Raw genomic sequence first — 23,540 nt, 5'->3', positions numbered from 1 at the left:
ATGTCGGCATCAATTTTAGGTGATACACTAGTATCATATTGCCCATGAAGTATTCTTTGAGTTTTTCTTTGGGCATATGTCTATAAAATGTAAGGTTAAGCCAGAAATCGGAAGGGAGCATAAAAAACTTGTTGGCTTCAACCCATTTTTAGCCATTTTTCTGCATTATGCCAACACAAATAAATTTTAATGGTCGACCTTATGGGATTCCTCCTAAAACACTTAATTTTAAAAAATTTCAATCATACTATATAGAATATGTTAATAGTTCGCGAATTCTGAATGGGAGAAACTCGGATTCATCGATTGTAAAACATTTTTGGTTTTCGCCATATATAAATGGTATTCATTAATTTATTTATTTATTACTATCATACTGCTGGAGAATTTGAAGCTACAACTAGGTCGCAAGGCTTTCTTCTTTTCAGTCTGAGTTCTACATCAACAGGATCAGCAAGGTTCGATTCTTCAGAGTTGACGTGATATAAGCCTTCCATACGGATATACCAGGGTGCATTTACTATGCATCTGAGAACTTTGTTTTGAAAGCGTTGTATTGTATTTATGTTATCTTTGCTTGTGCATTAGGGTTATGACTTTTTTACAACCTCATATCCCTGTATCATAGCATGATGAGTTTTGCCATAAGATTACATAAAATCATAATTATAAGGTGATTCGGTGAAAAAAAAAAAACTTACGCACAAAATGATTTTAAAATTTGAATTTATTAAAATTATGTAAAATTTTTTGAAGTCACGGTAAGCAGATATACAATTGAAAATAAACTTTAGAGTCACATGAGATAATTAAACTGACATAACAATTATTTCTCACTAATTTTCTTCAATTCTGAGAATCGTAAAAATGTCGTAAACGCTTTTATTTAAAGTTATAATTTTTTAACAAAAAAACAAAAAATTTTTTCAAAGTGGTTTGTGCATGACCTTATTCAATATTTGAATGAAATAAACATTATTATAGTTATTAGTAGACTTATATTTATTCATTCGTGCAACAAAAAATACTTTTTGAATTTTTTTTTTTTCATTCATATATTTTTTCAAAAAATTATATTTTTAAAATCGATTTGTGCGTGAACTTTTTTATATTTCAATGGAATAAAAGATAGCGTAGAGATTATTAGGCAAAGTTCATTCATCCCTGCTACAGGAAATCATTTTTGAGAAATATCAAAAAGTCATAACCCTATTGTGCATCCCCATAATTGAGCACCATATGTCCAAACGGGTTTTAATGTTTGATTGCATATCATGAGCTTGTTTTCTATTGAGAGCTTGGATTTTCTTCCAATGAACCAATTTAATATCTTGCAATTGAGTTGTAGTTCAGTAACTTTAATTTTTACATGCTCGCTCTAGTGTAATTTAGCATCTAAGGTCATACCTAGATACTTCGCTGTATTTGCATAGGGGACCTGTATACCGTCTATAAATATTGGGCTACACACCATTGCTCTGTTAGTGAAATCAAACTACTGAGTTAAGGGACACTTCGAGTTTTTGTTTTGCTTCATATTCTGTTTTGGCAACTGCTAGATTTTGGCAAGATTTTGACCGATATTTTAAGATTCCTAGCAGTCGCAAAACGTTTTTACCAAAAATTGTCAACGTAGGTCCATGTTTTGGTATGGCCCCCATTAAGCGTTATCTCCCGATTTCCGGTATTTTGAGGAGTTTAGCTACAAAATTTAACTGAATTAGCGTCAAGTTGGATTTGAAGTTCCCAGTGGACACAAATCTTCTCTAGCAAAAATTGTCAACATAGGTCTATTTTTGGTGCAGGCCCCCATATATTTTGAAAAATTTAGTATAACCTGATAAAAAAGACATTTTAGATCTTTTATCTGATTTTTTAATACAAAACCCTTAACGCAATTAATTGAATTAATTAAAAACTTTCACAAATAATGATCTTCGTCCTAAAAAGACAACAGTGCACAGTGGGAAGGTGCGACAAAAATATTTATAATCGTCGGATCAATCTGATTTTTTTCAGTACATGCCAAAAATAAGTCAAAAATAATTTACCCAAAAAATTATCCTCCCTATTTCAGTTATTTTGAGATTTTTATCTACATTTTCGGTTCGAATTGGTTGTAATTTGCTATTTGGGATTATTACTGGTCAAAAAAGTCTCCGACTGGTATCGTGGACAGGAAAGGAAACAAATTATTCCATTTGAGGTCAGAATATTTCATGGTAGGGGATATAATAAAGTTCGGTGCAACCGAACTTTACATTTTTACTTGCTATTCATATTATATGTAGCATCACTAACATTTCCATTTCGAAAAAAAAATAATTTTATCCTTTCAATTTTGAGTTACGTGCCTTGAAAGAAGTCACAACCTTACTGATGTTTTTAAAATTTTTAAGAGATTATACAGAAATGTCAACTTCTTCTATTTTGTTTTGTTAAATACCGTTATAAATTACAAAAACAGTGCTGGAATATTAAAATATAATATGTTTAGAGAAAATTTGCTGAATTATCGCAGAGATTTGCTGATATCGATTTTTCAATTTTTGTCGCAATTTTAGGTGGAGAAATTTTTTGACCGCAGGAATCCCAAATACCTAATTATACCCTACACCACTATGTGGAAAGGGTATTATAAGTTTGTTTTGGGAAAAATTCATGTAACACCGCGAAATATTCGTCGGAGACCCCCAATGTGGTATACCAATCTTCATATCTCGGCGAGATAAAGCGATTTTGAGATGTGTGTCCGTCCGTCCGTCCGTATGTCCATTATAAATTGTAATCAAACTTCAGGCCGCAATTAAGGACCGATCGTCACGAAATTTGGTACGGAGGTCGGTTTCACATCAGAATAGATCGCTATTTTAATTGGTGATGATCGTGAAATATTTAGCGCGTGAAATGGACCAAACACATTATTTTTATCCGATTTTGTAGCTGCTCTTTAGGTCGCAATAATAGTCCGATCGCCTCGAAATTTTAAATAAGGTAAAAGTATATGACAAAGAAGAAGCTTGCAATTTGAGATGGCAATCAGATAATATTTAGAGGGTTAAATGGACCACAACTTTTGTGTGAAAATTATGAAAATTTTTTATAAACAGCTTATATATTATATTCCTGAAAGACACATTCCCCACTCGTGAGTTATATTTGGAAGACGATCTCTTGACCTTTCAATTAATGTCAATTATGTTGATGTACGTGATCAGATAAGAGAGTTACAGCCTAATATATCCAGTTTTTGTTTGTAGTGTAATCATAATGATCCACATTTTACACTAATATATCTTCCACAGGTTCGAATAGGGTCTATATTTGTTAACTACTTCAGGTACCTCCCACACAAAATTTCGAATAAATTCACTTTAAGGCCTGCTCTCGAATCACATTGATTTTTGTTGGAGCAACTTGCACTCGCTGCCTCAATTACGACATTAAACGTTTTTTCAAGGGCTAACATCCCGAAGGTGTGCAAAACTCGTTGGCACCACATGTAGTGGCTGGAGAGTACGATAACTCACGAACTGATCAACCGATTCGGTCGAAAGTTTAGCTTTTGTCATATTTGGTCCAAACTTAAATTCCGTTCGAATATGAGCATTATCGGTTGACAACTTCCGGTTCTTCCCCCCATATTTAAGAAATACCACTAAAATTGTATGCACGATATCTCTTGAACGGGGTAACCAATTTGGTCCAAACATTGGATCTCCAAATATATTTTGTCCAAACTTAGTTTCATTTAACTTCTAAAATGGCCTCTAAATGGCCATTAGTGTACCTCCCCACAAAGTGCAGCTAAGTGTCTGTTCGAAGATCCTTTTGGAAATGTACGTCGATGTTGTTCGTTGTGGCTCTTTTTACAGCGATATTATGTTTACCAGCGATATTCATGTTTCCTGCATACTGGTCTAAAAGTTAAACAATGACCCACTGAAATTACTAGCGGGCGCGATATCTATCGAAAATATATGACTTCCAAAATAAGATCCACTTCCATAATGGACTATATCGCTCCATTCTTTTAAGTACCTCCTCCGCAGCACTTTTGAAATTTAATCCTATTCCACATCTTTGTTGGCAAGTGTAAATGTCCAAAAAGGGCCACAAAGTTCTGAAAGGACCCTAAATACATTCAATCTGTCCATATATGAAACTTTCCATTCATTTAGATGATGGTATATGTCTGTCGACTGATACTTTTTTACTTACATTTCCAGAGATATCTCGCCTTGAAAAAGTGAAAAATAGAACATAATTTTGCACAATAATAATAATTGTTCCACAAACATCCCAGATGGGACAAGGGAGACTTCTCTCATATCAATGAGTGCAGGCTTAAAGATATGGGACCTACTTTTTATTGCCGAGTCCGAACGGCGTGTCTTACGACACCACTTGTAGAGAAGTTTTTCATGGCTTAAATACTCAGGAAATGTCGCCAGCATTACTGAGGGGGAATTTTCCCGCCGTTGAAAATTCGATGTTGCTTGGCCTGGGATTCGAACCGCAGACCTTCTGAGTGCAAGGCGGACGTGCTAACCATTGCACCACGGTGGCGTCTTAAGATTTAAAATCAATTTTTATCAATGATTGTACTCCTTGATTTTCCTGAAATTTTTTTATTAAACTGCGATTAACTTCAAAATTTTAAGTCCTATTTGGTAGTGGGATTTGGATAATTACTATTTGTTCTTAATTTTTTAAAATTTGTCAATACATTTTTTCTTTATAACAATGTGAAATATTTGTTATTTTATCAATAAAAAATAATAAATAAATAAATAAATGAATAAATAAATAATTTTTTTTTAAATCTCTCTGTCCCGTGGGACTTCTTTATTGATAAAAATATTTGACATTATATTGTCCTACGAAGCCAAATTGGCTTGTCTGTAGGATTTAAAGTTTAAATATTCAACAATTATTATATTACAAAAGCTAGGCTGCAGGCTTCAGTTATAGCTTCTTTGTTAAATTTTTTACATTTTATATTCTCTTACATATTTAAAAGTAATTTTTCATATGTTTAATTTTAGTGAGTTTGTTTCTTATATCTAAGACCTCTTTTGGAAATTCGTTGAGAATAGTTGGCAGGGCGACATCTAGAGAAAACTTTCCATATTCATTTTTAAAGCTTGGTATATTGTAACGACCTTCTGTTCTTCTTCTAGTGTTTTGTTGGTGGTTTATTTTTTTGGCAAGATTTGGATCTCTTGAGAATTCACATGCTATTGTTATGGCATATAGTTCCTTTATTTTTAGTAGATTTTGGTTTTTGTACATCGCTTTTATACTATCTTGTGTCCCTCTTTCGTGAGATAAGTTGTTGTTGGATGCATGATTATATTTTGTGAACAATGACTTCACAATACGGTCTTGCGTGTCCTGTAGATATCTACAGCATCGTGCGTTTCCCCACGCTGAAATGCCGTGTCTTAACTGCGATTCCACTAGTGAATAGTAAACCTGTTTTAAGACGTAGTATGGAGCACAGTTACTAAGATGGTAGAGGGCAAAAGATGTTTTTCTTAATTTTTTTCGGTATATTTTGAATGTGTGTTTTCCACTTGAAGTTTTGATCGAGATGAACTCCTAAATATTTGTAATTTTCGACCAGTTCTAATTGGGTAGTGCACTTTCCTCTCGTTCATCTTCAGTTTCTCGGATTTGTGCGTGTAGGCAGTCATTATTATGGAAAACAATGTGAATGTTGGTTTTTGGTACACTTCTAGGCCGGATGTGCATTACTTTCGTTTTATTTGGATTGATTACAACACCATTGTCGTGACACCATTTCGTGATGATATTGAATTCATTTTGCATTATGTGTGTTGCTTCGTCGATTTCTTTGTGTGAAACTATTATGGCCGTATTATCGGCGTATGTAAAGGATGTGCTTTGTTGTATGTGTTGCGTCATTTAATTGGTGTATATTAAGTACAAAATTGGACCTAGTTTTGATCCTTGAGGGACTCCGTAAGATGTAGCTAATTTGATGCTGTTAGTATTTCCAATTTTGACGTTAAATGTTCTCGATGAGAGATACTCTTGGAACCATCTTAAGCAATGATCTCTTATTCCGATGTTCTCTAATACATACATTATTTTTTCGTGCTAGAGTGTATCAAAGGCTTTGCTGAAATCAATAAAGAGCACAATGTAATTGTTTTGTTGGCTGAGTTTTTTATTGATATGATTGCTGAAGTGCCCAAGAAGTTGGTTAATAGTTTTTCCCTTCTTTTTGTTTATTATTTTATATTTTGTTAGAAAGCCGTTTAGTCTTCGTACAATTATCTCTTCTAAAACCTTTTCCAGTATTGGTAGTATAGATATAGGTCTATAGTTATCATAGCTTGATTTGTTACCTCCTTTTTATATGGGTCTGATTATAGATTCTTTTAATATGTGTGGTATCACCGGTTCTCGTATACTACCATTTATAAGGGTTGTGATTATTGGTGTAAGCGCAGTAGCGTTATTTTTGAGATCAATAGCTCTTATATTGTCCATCCCTGCGCTTTTACTCGTGTTTAGTGTACTTAGTATCGTATATATTTCAGATTCAGTTGCATATTCCATAAACATTGAGTTTGACAAGCTTCTGTCAACTCTGGACCTCAACGTAACGATATTGCAGGAATGAACTATTTTTAAGACATTTTGGTTGAATTTTGTAGCGAAATTGTCGGCAATTTCCTTTAAGCTTTCAACGGCGAAGTTGAGTTTAATATGATCATCAATATTATTTGACCTTTTTCCGATAACTTCGTTTATTTTTGTTAATTTTCTCGTTTAGAGTTAAGCTTGATGATCTGATATTATTTGCAAGTGAAAAAGGACAGCCAAGGACTCGAACCCACATAGTCACCAAATTACGTTACCTGGTTTCATTGGTGGTAAAGTAAATCTTCGGACGTATCGACTATGTAATGGCTTCTCTGTCCTAGAACTTATTTGGTGACTATGTGGGTTCGAGTCCTTGGCTGTCCTTTTTCACTTGCAAATAATTTCAGATCATCAAGCTTAACTCTAAACGAGAAAATTAACAAAAATTATTAAAATGATCTTCGCCCTAAAAAGGCAAAATTTCAAAAAACTTCGTTTATTATTTTCCACGTTTCACGGGGATTATTCTTATTCTTGACGAACTGATTCTGTAGGTGGTTATTTTTAGCATTGAAAATTTATTTAGTTTATTATTAAAGCTTTTATATATAAATTCGTTTGTTTTGTTATTTTTGTTTTGGCAATATTTTTTATATAGCCTGTCTCTTATGTTGCACGATTTCAATAATGATTCAGTTAACCATGGGTGAGGATTGCGGTTTTTATATTTTGTGTTTTCTTTTTTAGAGTTCTCGTATATTTTGTCGAACGCACTATGTATATTGTTAAAAAGATCGGTTGTGTTATGGGATCTGTTAACAATATCATCCCAATTTATGTTTTTTATTTGGTTATTCACTTTATTAATATTGCTTGCGTGTTTTGTGGATTGAATATTTTGCTTTGTTTTACATCTTGATTGTTCTATGGATCCAAATAACGCATGGTGATCCGATATTGGCGTGGTTACTATTGCAGAGTAGACTTCTTTCAAGTGTTTATCCCATCTGATACATAAATGATCAATGCAAGTTTTTGTCAACCTGTTACCATCTTCTCTAGTTGGTTTGGATATCATACATTTTAATCCATTTGAAGAAAGGATGTTCAAGTAGTTTGATGTTTTGGGGCTTTCCTTTATGATATCAATGTTTATATCACCTAGGAGGATTAGTTTGCTCTTTTTGTTAATGGTACCCAAGTTGTGATCTAATTCATTCAAGAAATGTGATATACTTTGGTTTGGCGGGCGATATATTGCAAAAACTATTGTACTTTTATCTCCTGAAATTGATAACTCAAGTCCTATGGTTTCTGCTGAGTTTATTATATTTATGTTTCTGAATTGCATTGTTTCTTTGACGAATATAGCGATTCCTCCTCCTTTTCCTTCTCTGTTTACAAAAATAGAGTTAAATCCATCATTCGAGTAAAAAGAATTCTCCTCATCAGTTATGTTCGTTTCGCAAAGAACTATTAAATGTACTTTTTCTGTTAAGAAGTTCTTTCTCATTGATCTGATATTTAAGTGCATAATATTTAAATAGTAATTCATGTAATTGTCATTAATTTCATTGAAATTACTAACTACTTCTTCAGCATAATTAATTTTTCACGATTTCTTTTATAATAAAAACGTAAAAGTTGTTAACGATATGTTATTTTGTTTATTTATTTTTATTGAGCTCGGTTCAAATTGAATGACAGTATCTTTTAATTTTGTTTTTTTTTTTTTATAATTTGTGTTCAATGTGGAATGGAGTGCAAAATAAAGATGCTTGTTTTAATTTGCTGAAGTAATATTTTCAATATCAGTAGAGTTGTTTATTAGAATGAAAGGGGAATTTTCGATTTTGCGGGCATAAATAGATCCATTTTTGACCCAAACAAATTTCCAACCGCATTCCCTGGCTTTTGTTTTGGTTAACCAAAGCAAACGACGATTGTGCGGAGTGAGTTCATCGTTCAAATATATTGTATTGCTCTCAGATTCTCCGTTCTCATTAATTTCTCCATTTCCAATACCAATTTGCAATGAGTGTCTCTTTATTTTGCCCATTACTTCACGTTTTTTATTGAGTGTTGAGAATTCAATAATAATTTTTTTCTTTTTGTGTACCTTATACACTCTTTCAATGTCATTGTTGTTTATTGGTACTCCTAAATAAATAAATAAATAAATAAATAAATAAATAAATAAATAAATAAATAAATAAATAAATAAATAAATAAATAAATAAATAAATAAATAAATAAATAAATAAATAAATAAATAAATAAATAAATAAATAAATAAATAAATAAATAAATAAATAAATAAATAAATAAATAAATAAATAAATAAATAAATAAATAAATAAATAAATAAATAAATAAATAAATAAATAAATAAATAAATAAATAAATAAATAAATAAATAAATAAATAAATAAATAAATAAATAAATAAATAAATAAATAAATAAATAAATAAATAAATAAATAAATAAATAAATAAATAAATAAATAAATAAATAAATAAATAAATAAGTAAATGAATAAATAAATAAATAAAAAGCACATTGTTTTGTACTTTTATTTGGCATCCAAGGCCATTGTGCATTTTTTTATTTTTTTATTAGATAGCTGAAAAAACAACAACAAATAAAAAAAAGATTTTTTCCATTTGGAGAATTCGCCTTTTTGAAGGCGCGATATCAAAAAATCAGAGAATATACTAAAATGTTTTGCTTATGAGCAGTATCACCACATCAAAAACAAAAAGGAAACAGGAAAGATAAAGTTTTATCTTGAAAAAGTGTCCGATTTCATTCAGAAATTCCCATATATAAAATTAAAAAATAACTGGAAACGGGTGGTACCATTATATATATCCGAACTTCATGTGCCAAATTACAGCTTATTAGATCAGAAAATGCAGCAAAAAATTTCGAAATACCCGAAATCAGGTGGTACCGTTATACGGGGGCTACTCCAAAACACAAACTTATGTTCACACTTTTTGGTTGAAACGTTTTTTGACCCCAAAGAACCCTAAATGCCATTGCACCACTGTGGATTCCAAATACCATGGTTATTAACTTGTTCTTATTAGATATTATTTAAACAAAAGTTTGTTAATTATTTTATTTGTTTTTATTCAAATTAAGCGTCTTTCATTTCAGTCACATCATTTATTTCCTAATTGACTACAAATTAATTTAACATTTTTTTTCTGATTACCTTAATGACGTTTATGCTTAAGTTTACGTACAGTCTTATAACGGTAGCCGTCATCAACGAGAACAGCTGTCTCTTGAGGATTTTCAACTGCTACAATTGGTTCTACAACAGTTTCGGATACTGGGGGCAAATATTCGCTGGTAGGTAATTCGCTTACATCACGGCGTTGACGATATTTCAGACGACGGACTGCCTTATAGCGGTAACCATCATCGCCCAAGACAGTAGTTTGCTCGGGTACAGAAACAATGCTGGCAACTTCTTCAGTCTGAGCTACAGCTGGTGGCAAATATTCGTTGGAGGGTAATTCGTTTACATCACGACGACGACGATAACGGATACGACGAACAGTCTTGTAACGGTAACCATCATCAGCCAAAACAGCGGTTTCTTGGGATGCAGCTTCTACAGGAGCTTCAGCAACAACAGGGGCTTCTTGAGGAACAGTTTCTACGGTGATTTCTTGTTGAGTAGCAGCGGTGGGAGGTAAATATTCGTTGTTGGCCAATTCATTTACATCACGACGACGACGATAACGGATACGACGAACAGTCTTGTAGCGGTAGCCATCATCAGCCAACACAGCGGAATCTTGAGAAGCCGCTTCTACGGGAGCATCGACAACAACAGGGGCTTGTTCAGGAACAGATTCTACGGTGATTTCTTGTTCGGTAGCAGGGTGGGAGGCAAGTATTCGTTGTTGACCAATTCATTGACATCGCGACGACGACGATAACGGATACGACGAACAGTCTTGTAACGGTAACCATCATCAGCCAACACGGCGGAATCTTGAGAAGCAGCTTCTACGGGAGCATCAACAACAACAGGGGTTTGTTCAGGAACAGTTTCTACGGTGATTTCTTGTTCGGTAGAAGCTGTGGGAGGCAAGTATTCGTTGTTAACCAATTCGTTGACATCGCGACGACGACGGTAACGGATACGGCGAACAGTCTTGTAACGGTAACCATCATCAGCCAATACGGCGGAATCTTGAGAAGCAGCTTCTACGGGAGCATCAACAACGACAGCGTTTTGTTCAGGAACAGTTTCTACGGTGATTTCTTGCTCGGTAGCAGCGGTGGGAGGCAAGTATTCGTTGTTGACCAATTCATTGACATCGCGACGACGACGATAACGGATACGACGAACAGTCTTGTAACGGTAGCCATCATCAGCCAACACAGCGGAATCTTGAGAAGCCGCTTCTACGGGAGCATCGACAACAACAGGGGTTTGTTCAGGAACAGTTTCTACGGTGATTTCTTGTTCGGTAGCAGCTGTGGGAGGCAAGTATTCGTTGTTAACCAATTCATTGACATCGCGACGACGACGGTAACGGATACGGCGAACAGTCTTGTAACGGTAACCATCATCAGCCAACACGGCGGAATCTTGAGAAGCAGCTTCTACGGGAGCATCAACAACAACAGCGGCTTGTTCAGGAACAGTTTCTACGGTGATTTCTTGCTCGCTAGCAGTGGTGGGAGGCAAGTATTCGTTGTTGACCAATTCATTGACATCGCGACGACGACGATAACGGATACGACGAACAGTCTTGTAACGGTAACCATCATCAGCCAAAACAGCGCTGTCTTGTGTGGCTTCAGCAATGGGTTCTTCAACGACGACGGCTTCTTCAGTAGCTGCAGCATCTTCGTTGCTGGGGGGTAAATACTCATTGCTGACTAATTCGTTAACATCGCGTCGGTTTCTGTACTTAAGTTTACGTACAACTTTGTAACGATAACCGTCATCGGCTAATGGAGCAGGTTCGGTACTTATTTCTGGTGGGATATACTCCTGTGTTATCATCAGGCTATTATCCACAACCGGTGTCAAATATTCACTATTTATAGAAGCTGCCGATGCAGCTGCTATGGCAGCGAAGGCAAAAACGAAGAATCTCTAAAATTGTTACAAACATATGTTATGGTTAACATAAATTTCAATATGTTATTTTTTGTATGTCCATATTTACATACATTAGGCAATTTTCCTTGCGGCAATTGTCAGTTTGTCGGCACCTCTCTCTCTCTCCTTCAAACTGACAATTGCCGCAAGGAAAATTGCCTAATATAAATATGGAATATCTGAGTTTTACATACCATTTTCTTTAAGACTGAACAACTTTAACTATGAAAGACGATGCGTGTTATGATTTACTTCTCACATATTCGTCAATATTTATACTCTAAATTTGAACGGAGTAAAAAATGTATTCTTAATACGGTTTTTGATACAATTAAATTCAGCTAATCCATTAATTTTTGCGATTCTATAGCTCCACACCAAAAATTTGCAAATCATCGGCAGTAAGACACTTCATAAGTTGTTCAGCATCGAGAACACGACATGAACAACACAATTAGCAAAGTTATTCCTATTGGTTTTTTGTTCATTGATTTCATTTTCTTTTGAGTCGTGTGGGTCTTCCTTATTGTTTTGTTGGTCATTGTTATGATGATGATGATGGAGATGACTTTCGGTCTGCTATTATGATAGACGTTTTCAATTGTTTCCGGAAGTACGGTTATGGACAAACATTTTAATAAAAAATTCAAGTTCAAGTACGTTCTTTCATTGTATACATTCTTCATTCTTGATAGAAATATACAAACAGCATTTTAATTGGGCACAACGAGTTAACATAACACATATCATATAATTCATTGAATAAAATTGCATGCCCCATCTGGGGACATTAAAACATCTGATTGATTGTATGGTTGCGGTGTCTAGGTATAATATCTGGAGTCGAAGTTTCCTCAGACCACTCTTCAGTTTTACCGATATGGATTTGATTTCGCAAAAATCGGTACAGATTTGGATATAGCCTCCATATATATCTTTCACTGATTTTGCTATAAATCGGTAATTTTTTTAAAAATAGCCTTCAAATTTAACATTTCTTATGCCCTTTTTCAGTTTCACCGATTTTGACAAAAATCGGTTTAGATTTGGATATAGCTCTCACATTATTTTCGCTCGATTTTATGTATTCGATGCATTAACACGCAATGTATGTGAGATATTGATTAAATTAGGAAAATATGACGTAATTATCCGTAATTAAGTGACATTGGGCGAAATTATATATGGAAGCCATATTCAAACCTGAACTTATATGGACCAACAGTGCAAAATATGAGCACTTCAGCGGAACTTTACTAATAACTTTTAAAGGAAAAGGTGTAGATTCCTAAATTTTTGTACAAATGTTCCTTATATTAGTGGACAGTGTGGGGCTCAAATTGGGCCACATAGACCCGCGGTTTCCTGTAGCGCTCATGTAGCGGTGGCTGCCGTTTTTAGGTTTTACATTCATTTTTCAATCGATTTTGATGCAATTGGTATATTGAGTTTTAAGCGGATAGAAAACTTATGTACAAAATATTTTCAATATAGGTTCGCGTTTTGGAATAGCCCCCACATGCCGGGTTCCCTCATATTGGGTATTTTAAAGGTTAAAGACAAAAATTGCAGCCGATTTTGATGCAAATGTAAATTTTAAGATGTTAGCGAATAACAAACCTCGTCCCACAAAAGCTGTCAACATAGGTCCACTTCTGGGTGAAGCCCCACAACCATTTGCAGTGGAGTACTTAGCTAACGAATTCAATAAAAGTTTAATTAATTTCATGAACTTTGAAAATCCCTTAAAGTTCCATTAAACTTCCCAAGTTTCGCACTGTGCAAAGTTGATATTTTTCATTCCTGTGCCCCATAAGTGGTTGTGCAAACATTCATCAAGCTAGGTCAACGCTAAAACTGAACAGGGGCCTGAGGAAATTTGTGGGATATTCATCAAAAATTGAGCGAATTATAGCAAAATGGGGGGAAGATATATATGGGGGCTATATCCAAATCTTACCCGTATTTACAAATTGGTGTCAACTTTTTGTACTAAAATTTTATATTTATAGCGCCCTCATCAAATCCCCATCCGTAACTTTTAATATTACACTGTGCAACACTGGAAATGCAAACAACTTCTAACGGGCATTTTCTGAAAGTACATATTGAGACTACGAAAACCTTAATTGGGTTTTGTGTTCTTAGATCGGGTTTAGATTTTATGGCCTCATCTAAACCGACCTAAAATGAGCCTTTTTTCTAGTGATCGGACCTTTATCTCCGAAACAAATAAGAATTTAGCTTTGCAGTCTTCAGCAATATTGTAGCCCTAAAGTAGTAGAACGTATGTGTCAAAAAGATGAGCTAGGAAAAGCTGCATCAAGCGCATCAAACTCGTTAAAATATAGAAATGTTTACATAATTTCTGAAATTCTGGTCAGTAACGACTAAACTGCTGGAAGTTGAAATAAGTAACCATTCTAAAAATTTTCCAAATAATGTGACCATCAATTCTTCAGAACATTCAGAAACTATTAAATGGTTATTTCACGTTGTTTAATGGGGTATTTCATAACATACCTTTTACAAAACTTATTTCAAACAATGTTCACACAGGCTGTTTATTCTCATGTTGGGGATTTAAATGGATTATTGAAATATTTACCAAATTGTTGTTGAAAATTTTTCTATAAACAAGGCGATAGAGGCATTTTACAACAATATAATGTTCTAAAGAGCTGCGTATTACGTTTCAGAGAATATTTTCCCAACAGGTAACATTAAGAAGAATTTAACATTTTGGGAGATACGCTGCGAAATATACACAAATTATAGAATTTTTAGATATATTACAAAATTTGAGGCAATAAATGCAGTTTTTAAAGTTTACTATTCCTCCAAATAAAAATTCGATCTTTAACCATGAGGCCATAAAAACCATAAAAACCGAACCCGATCTAAGAAAACAAAACCCAAATATGGTTTTTGACTAATGGTCCTCTACTTTCATAAAATTCTGGACAGAAGTTGTTTGCACGCGATTGGCTCAAAAATGTGGCACAGTGTTATCAACATACTTTTCAGAAAATGTTATTTTAAATGTAGTCTAATTTTCATATGATTACCCCTTTAGATTACCTGGGAAATATTTTTCATATTTAAAGAGCTATAACTTCGTAATGGGTGCAGATTTCGACAAAATTCATTCAGATTCGTTGTATCGGATGTGTTTACTGTAAGAAAAAACATGAACATATGTAAATGTCAACATCACATTTTTGATTTTTGTCAACGCGGCAACACTGTGCGTCGTAACAAGGGTCACAAACAGCAATACCTAATTTAAGTCGTGACATACAAAAAATATTCACCTACCTATAACAACAACGCTCTCTGAGCGTCCGTATTTCCCAAATACGTTGAATCCGAAATCACATTTAAAACACAAAAACCGCGACTGAAACTTTATTAAATGTTTTCATTCGTAAAACAAACATTTTTCCTTTGCAATAAATTGTATTTCGGGTGCCACCGTGGTGCAATGGTATGCACGCCCGCCTTGCACGCAGAAGGTCGGTGGTTCGATTCCCCGGCCAAGCAACATCAAAACACTTTTCAACGGTGGCAAAATACCCCTCAGTAATGTTGGCGACATTTCCTGAGTATTTCAGCCTTGAAAATCTTCTCTACAAGTGGTGTCTTAGGACACGCCGTTCGGACTCGGCGATAAACAGTAGGTCCCATATCTTTGAGCTAAATATGAATCGGGGTGCACTCATTGATATGAGAGAAGTCTCCCTTGTCCCGTATGGGATGTTGTGGAACAATGCAATAAATTGTATTTCATGTTTTGTTGGGCTTTTGTTTTCAAAATACAAAACACACAAGTCTCTAAGAAATAATACGATATACGGAATTAAGACCAAACCGGTTTCTCCCTTCGGGTTTTATCTTTGGCACAAGTCAATTTAGTGGGCGTCGTCTCAGGAAGTATACCCCAAAAGAAATTGCACCGTCGTAATAGGGACCGCAATGGTCCATCTTTGAGCTTAAACTAAGTGTGGACAAAATTTGCGAGACCTTAAATTTGAACCAAATAGGTTGATTCTTCGAGAGTTATCGTGCGGTTCGGCACATAGAGAGTTTTTACCCAATATATGGGTAAATACTCGGGTATTTACCCAAGTATTTACCCACTTGTTTAAATTATTGTAAAACTACCCATTTAAACGGTTTCACAACCTAAACCCAGAAATAGGGTGTAAGATTTTGTATTGGCGATTCAAAAAATACCTACAAATGGGCATTTACTCGGTATTTACCCAATTTACCGGGTATTTACCCAATTTACCGGGTATTTACCCATTGGGTATTTACCCACAGTCCATCTCTAGCGTTAGCGCATCAACGAATACACATGCGTGTGTGGGTATATACGCTCTGTTCGTTTGATTACGAAACAGACGTAAACAAATAAACGAACTTCTAAAGAGCGCACATATTGAATATGGTACTTTAAGAAAAATAACTTTTTATAGCATATTTTGTTAAAAAAATTAAATAATTTTTAAAAAGCTTATAGAAAACACATTATATTTTAGTATTATGCAGTTTTATTGTGGAAAATTTCAATTATGTAGTTTCTTTTCTTTAAGCAGCCTTATTGCGGTTGGCGTAGTCGTATGCGCTCAAGTGTCGTAGGCGTAGTAGTAGTTTACATTTTTTTATATGGTGAAAATTATATAATACGATTTTTTTATTTTATAGCATCTTACATCCATAAAATATAGAAAGAAACGCATTCATCATTCCCAGGACGGATTTCTTGGGTTATAAATAACATTTATTTTTTGATACGGCAAATCGGTATCACATATGGCGTTGAGATGCGAGAAAAGAGTCGTGACCGATTTTTTTAACGACAGCATATAAAAATAAAAAGAAGTCAATTTCAATAGAATTTTTTGGCAATGATTATTGAAATATATTGGAAAATAACTAAAATAAATAAAAAGTTCACTGCTTTTATTCATTTTCCTATGACAAATTTCGTGTTTTTATCAGATGACATATGACTTTCTATTGAAAAACTGTTAGAGTCCTCCTATAACGATTCAAGCAATGTCAATTTCTTAGTTCTTGTTCAAAAGATGATTTCAAATGAATTATTTTACAATTTAAAAAAATATTTTAATTTTATAAGACAACAAAATTGTCGTTGTCGTAAATTGTTCGTGATACCAAAAAATAACCCTACGACAACGACTACGCGAACGACTACAAAAACGTCTACGCCAAACAATTATTTTGATTGTAAAAACTGTGGGGTTCATTTTTCTCCTGGATTAAAGTATAAAAAACATGATCTACTAACACTTCTATTAATTTTTGTTACCAAAAGAATTCTTTCAAGTTTAATATTTTTGCTTAAGTACGAATGCATTTTTAATACCAATCAGCCGTTTCAGAACGTCAACTTCAGGCTGAATGATTCACTCGGCTCTCGCCATCAAAAGTACAGTGTTAGGAATACACCCCAACTAGGTGTAAAGTGTGTTGCAAAAGAGCTTTAGGTAGGAGGTGAATGCCAGAACCTGCCCGTTATTCTTTGCGGTTTAGAATATATGAGCCTGTGAAAATGATCCCATTTGATAGAAACCTTTGGTTGTAAATTACGGAGAATAACGAGCCGTCTTATTTTGTGGTCTGTTAAATCGTTTTGTGTCGCACATTGTTACTTAGAATTTAAAGTGATAATTTAATTAATAAAGGGTCATTGTCGTCATTTTTAAAGACTCCCATATCTTGTAAATGTAAGTTATAAAGTTATAAAAATATGCATTGTCAAAGTTGAACATTTTCAGCATTGTTTCAGCATTTATACGCACACTGCATTTAACACATGTACGAGTATTTACCTTTTGGGGCATTAAATTTTATAACTGTTTCTAAATGTCACACCTTCAATTCTATTGGTTAAATATTCAAAATTCATTTGGTTTTCATATTTGTATAAAGTTGTTGACATAATGACTGAACTGAGATGAGTATTCATATTTAAATAATGTTTATATCAGTTTTTTTGTTGGCTTTGTGCTCCCATGAAAACAATAATCACACACTGCATAGGCATTTATTTGAATGCCAATACCACTCTTCATTCATTCATGTCTGTCCACATCGATTGTAAACCGGTGTTGTTTTCTGAAGTGGGCACAAAGGTAAATAACATTAAAATTTTGTTATGATTGTTATTGTCTTAACGTTTTGTATCATTCAAACTATACACAACAAACAATTCGAATGTTGAACATTTTCTTTTCAAAACAGTGCCCACTCGAGGCAACCATAAATTTAAAGTGTATCACAAGAAGGTGTTAATATTCATTTTTCGTATGCTATTCTTTCGATTAATGATAATTCTATGAAATGAGACATGTGCCAAGATGAGTATGGAATTCTTGAAAAGTGAACACAGACACATATTCAAAAGACGTTTCACAGGTCAAATGTGGACGACCCCTACTGATAAAAAATGACAAATGATCCCTACTTGTAAATTTCAGAAAATCCAGAATTTCTTATTGGCATATTTTAAAGTAGAAGCAGCATAGAATATGTGGTAAAATGTTCAAGTCGATCGCAACAATATTGCCGGCCATGTGAACTTTGGAAGGGAAAATCTAATATTTTTTTAGAAAAATCTAATATATTTTTTTTAAAACATCGATCGATGATGAACCTGAAATTTATGTTGTAAATAAGCACATTTTCCCTGACCCTATCATTCAGAGCTTTACTCGTTGTTGGAATACGTCATTTTATTATTATTCTTTTTTACGATGAGTGCTAATGAAATAGGCATTTTTCCCTGCCTCAAAAAACTTTACCGGTTTTCTAAAACCTGTACTGACCTTTTGTCAGCGAAGCGGGCAATTATCGCTTTAAAATTTAAAACCGTATTGAACGCCGCACAATGGTTCTAGGAACGATTTTCCTGGCCAAAAATCAAAATTTTATTTTGTCACAGATATTTAAGAAATAGCTGCTTCTCGGAAACTATAATTGTTCTTTTGTTAGATAGGTAGGCTTGTGGCCTTTAAAAATACTCGTAGTTTAAATAAATTACGGTAGAGTTTACACAACATGAGCTATTTTATTTTTCCTCAAGTACTACATTTTATGACATTCCAAATTTAGTGGACTAGAAATTTTGTGAAACAACATGGAACAATGTTCTGTTTTCACAGAAAGATACCCGAGAGTCTCCTCTTTCAGCCCATTTATACTTTTGTATCCGTCACGTTCCGTCCGTTTAACAATAAATTTAATGAAATTACATGGGTAAAAATGTGTGTTTTTCCATAACATTTCCCATATGAATTACAGCTCTTTTACACAAATTAACATTTTTTGAGTATATGAGTTTTATAAGTTTTATGAAAACCGTAGTATTTTATTTAATTAAAAAAAAAATTGTAATTATACCCTACACCACAATGTGGAAAGGGTATTATAAGTATGTTTTGGTAAAAATTCATGTAACACCGCGAAATATTCGTCGGAGACCCCCAATGTGGTATACCAATCTTCATATCTCGGCGTGATAAAGCGAGATGTCCGTCCATTATAAATTGTAATCAAACTCCAGGCCGCAATAAAGGACCGATCGTCAGGAAATTTGGTATGGAGATCGGTTTCACATCAGAATAGATCGCTATTTTAATTGGTGATGATCGTGAAATATTTAGCGGGTGAAATGGACCAAAAACATAATTTTTATCCGATTTTGTAGATGCTCTGTAGGTCGCAATAATAGTCCGATCGCCTTGAACATTTAAATAAGGTAAGAGTATATGACACAGAAGAAGCATGCAATGTGAGATGGCGATCAGATAATATTTAGAGGGTTAAATGGACCACAACTTTTGTGTGAAAATTGTGAACATTTTTAATATACAGCTTATATATTTTTTCCTGGAAGAGATATTCCGGGCAAGTAAGCTATACTTGGAATAGGAAAGCTTGACCTTTCTATTGATTTCAATTGTGTTGGTGTACATGATAAGATAACAGAGTTACAGCCTAATAAAGCCATTTATTTGTTTGTAGTGTTATCATAAACACGCTACAGTTCGCAATTATAGCTCAATATACACGAAATTTTGACCGAGGTAAGACTTTAGGTCGAAGAAGATGCCTACAATTTTGGATGAAGTTCTGATATTATTTAGCGGGTGAAATGGACCATTACTTTTGTATGAAAAATATAAACATTTTATAGTTGGTCCATACTTTAATGCTTGGAGGGCGTATATCGCTAAAATAGCCTACATATGAAAAAAGAACGACTGACCTTTCCACTGATACAAATTGCAATAATGAGTTTGGTAGATAACGGGGCTACTGCCTAATATAAAATGGGTTTACTGTAGAGAACCACATTTTCCTCCCATGCTATAAATTGTCTTTATCATGACAGAGAAATTCCCAGTTTGTGCATTATTGCAAATTACGTGGAGCCCAAGCGTATTAATTGTCCAACTGGATTTTTTATACATATCGCACCTGCAGTGCGATAGGTAGTTACTAAAAATTTTAACTTTTTATTAAGAAAATTAGTTGCCGTACCCACTGTAAAAATCTGCCATTACTATGTCTCTTCTTTCGTCAAAAATGCCGGTATACCACTTTTCATGTCGGTGTCGCTAAGGTAAAAGTTTTTTAAATATTAATTTTGGTGAATGTGAAGGCAACCACTAACATCCTCCTGGCGTATAATTTTGGGATTTATACATACAAAAATTTACCACCAATAAATAGTCCGGTCAAAATAGACATTGAAATAGCAAAAATTTCCACAGAGCTGAATTTTGGGTGAGAGCTAGGGTTTGCCATTAGAAGCATTGTCCTAAAAGTCCCCATCGATCCCATGTGTGCAAAAAAATTATTCGGGATCAAAGGTCAAAATTTAAGGGTTTTTAGGTTTTCGGATTTATTTTTTGAAAACGGTTGATCTAATCAAAAAGTGACTAAAATAAATATTGTAGACAAAAAAATTATCTACAAGTTTGACTTTTATAATTTTTTTCCTAGGAGGAACAATTCTTGAGATATAGCTGTTCTAAAAACACATGATTTTAATGCACTTATAAGGGAAATATGCACATATTAAGACGAACCGGCTAAAATAAGCGAAGTAATCTGGTCTGTCCCCCAAAAAATATATTTTCTTGAAGAGCGAAATTATAGCTATCTTCTAAAAAAAATCCAACAAAATCGGAGCGTGTTTAGTAGAGTTATTCAATGTTAGAATTATTTTATGCGAAAATAGCCCATTTAACCCACATGTGTAATCGAATGACCAAAGGGAACGACCCTAACGAAAACTCTCCGATTTTTTTCAAGTTTTGTCCGAAGGTAGGGTTTGTTGCGCTGATTACAGAAATGTATAATTTTAAACGGTTGCGGATCCGGTTCGCCGGTTATTCGACCCAAAAAGCCAAATTTAAAAACCGTGTTAGACCCGGTTCTACTGAACCGATTACTGCAAAGTGGATATCGTTCGAAAGCTTACGGAAGTATCTAACACATAGTGTCGTTACTTTAACCGGTTCGCATCATAATGTACTTACGCGGTTAATTTTTTATTTGACCTTTAGATCGCGATATCTCGAAAATGGTAAGTCTTTTTATACCCTCCACCATAGCATGGAGGGTATATTAAGTTTGTCATTCCGTTTGTAACACATCGAACTAATCATTTGCGACCCTATAAAGTATATATATTCTGGATCAGGATAAAATTCTAAGACGATATAGCCGTGTCCGTCTGTTGTAATCACTCTAGCATCCGCAATAATTGAGATAGAGTGCTGAAATTTTGTACCCGAGGGTCTTTTTTCCATAGGCAGGTCAAGTTCGAAGATGGGCTATATCGGTCCACTATTTGGTATAGCCCCCATATAACGGTACCTCCGGATTTGAGGTATTTTGACGTTCTTCTCCACATTTGCAGACCGAATTAGCTATAATTTGGCACTTGGGGTCCCTAGTGATCAATAAACTTATACCCCAAAGGATATGGGCATAGGTCCATGTTTTGGTATAGTCCCCATATAACGGTACCTTCCGATTTTCGGTATTTTGAGAATTTTAGCCACAATTTTTAACCGAACTATCTGCAATTTGACATTGGAGGTTCTCAGTGATCACGAAACATCTCCACGACACATCGTCAACATAGGTCCATGTTTTGGTATAGACCCCATATATCGGTACCTCCCGATTTTCGGTATTTTGAGAATTTAAGCTACAATTTATAACCGAACTAGCTGTAATTTGTCATTTGAGGTTCTCAGTAGTCATGAAAAATCTCCACCAAACGTCGTCAACATATGTCAATGTTTTGGTATAGCCCCCATATAACGGTACCTCCCGATTTTCGGTATTTTGAGAATTTTAGCCACCATTTGTAACCGAACTATTTGCAATTTCACATTTGAGGTTATCAGTGGTCATGAAATATCTCCATCAAACATCGTCAACATAGGTCAATGTTTTCGTATGGCCCCCTTATAACCGTACCTCCCGATTTTCGGTATTTTGAGAATTTTAGCTACAATTTTTAACCGAAATAGCTGTAATTTGACATTTGAAGTTCTCAGTGGTCATAAAACATCTCCAACGAAACATCGCCAACATAGGTCCATGTTTTGGTATAGCCCCATATATCGGTATCTCCCGATTTTCGGTATTTTGAGCATTTTAGCTCCAATTTTTAACCGAACTAGCTGTAATGACCGGTATTTTTAGAATTTTAGCTACAATTTTGTATATTCAAAAATAATGTTCAATATAGGTATAGTATGAACCCCGAAGGACAGATCAGCCGTGAGTCGAACTTCCGCATTATGGCGTGATAATATTTTTGATAGAGAAACCTGTGGGCCATCAGGAATTAGCGTTATATCTATATTATATTGAATCTACAACTTTTACTTTAGCCGGCTTTTGTTAAGTCTTACCGTTTTTTAGAAAAATTAAGAAAACTGAATAATGCCTCCAAAAATGACCTTTGACCCCGAATAACTTGTTTTGCACACATGGGATCGATGGGGACTTTTAGGACGTTGCACAGTGGCCAATTTCCCAAAAAACCTGGCCAAAAATCGAAAAAACCATTGCATCAATTTACCCTAAATAGTGTCAAATATTGTTTACAGGAGTCCACTGCGTGTAGTTGTGCAAAAATATATACGTTTATTGTTTAGTAAGTGGGTATAAAGGGGGCCAAAGTGACCCCATTTAGAAAAAATATTTTTCTCAATATTTAAGTTGTTTATTAAAATCTTATAATATCCAAAATAAACAGCGGTTTGTTTTATTTTTTTTTTTTTTGTAATTGTGATTAAAGGTATGCGAAACGTATTCAAAACGTTCAGTATCGCGAATGAAGTGCGCGTTTTCAATAATTGATATTTGTACTTGTTCATTTTTTTAAGATAAATTTTCACAAAAAGCGATGAAAATAGTTATGAGTAAGATCGAGTTGGGCTATGTAACTTATCATTTCATAAAAAGGGAAGAGTTTTTTACCAAATTACATCGAAACATCCTGCCCATATTTGCCCTTCTCGTTTTTATGCCACATTTTGTCTTGCAGGTATATACATGTATCAGTCTGTTCAGGAGTATATGACGTATATAAGTATATAAGTTCTTGATATTCCTATATAGCATTACTATTAATTATATTAATTAATTATAGTGCAATACCAGAGCATACTATGGTCAGCATTGTTAAATATGTCCATTTTTGAGATATAATAAATAAATCAATAA

General features: G+C 34.1%; 1 pseudogene; it reads right to left on the bottom strand.

Moving 5' to 3' along the window:
- Window positions 1-9,811: 9,811 nt before the first annotated feature.
- Window positions 9,812-11,826, bottom strand: LOC141403031 (uncharacterized; annotated as a pseudogene).
- Between the last annotated feature and the right edge of the window lie 11,714 nt (window positions 11,827-23,540).

The sequence above is a fragment of the Musca autumnalis genome, unplaced genomic scaffold (genome assembly GCF_047663935.1).
Source record: "Musca autumnalis isolate F117 unplaced genomic scaffold, ASM4766393v1 scaffold_4, whole genome shotgun sequence".
NCBI classification, from domain to species: domain Eukaryota; kingdom Metazoa; phylum Arthropoda; class Insecta; order Diptera; family Muscidae; genus Musca; species Musca autumnalis.
This window is presented reverse-complemented; position numbering and strand designations above follow the sequence as displayed.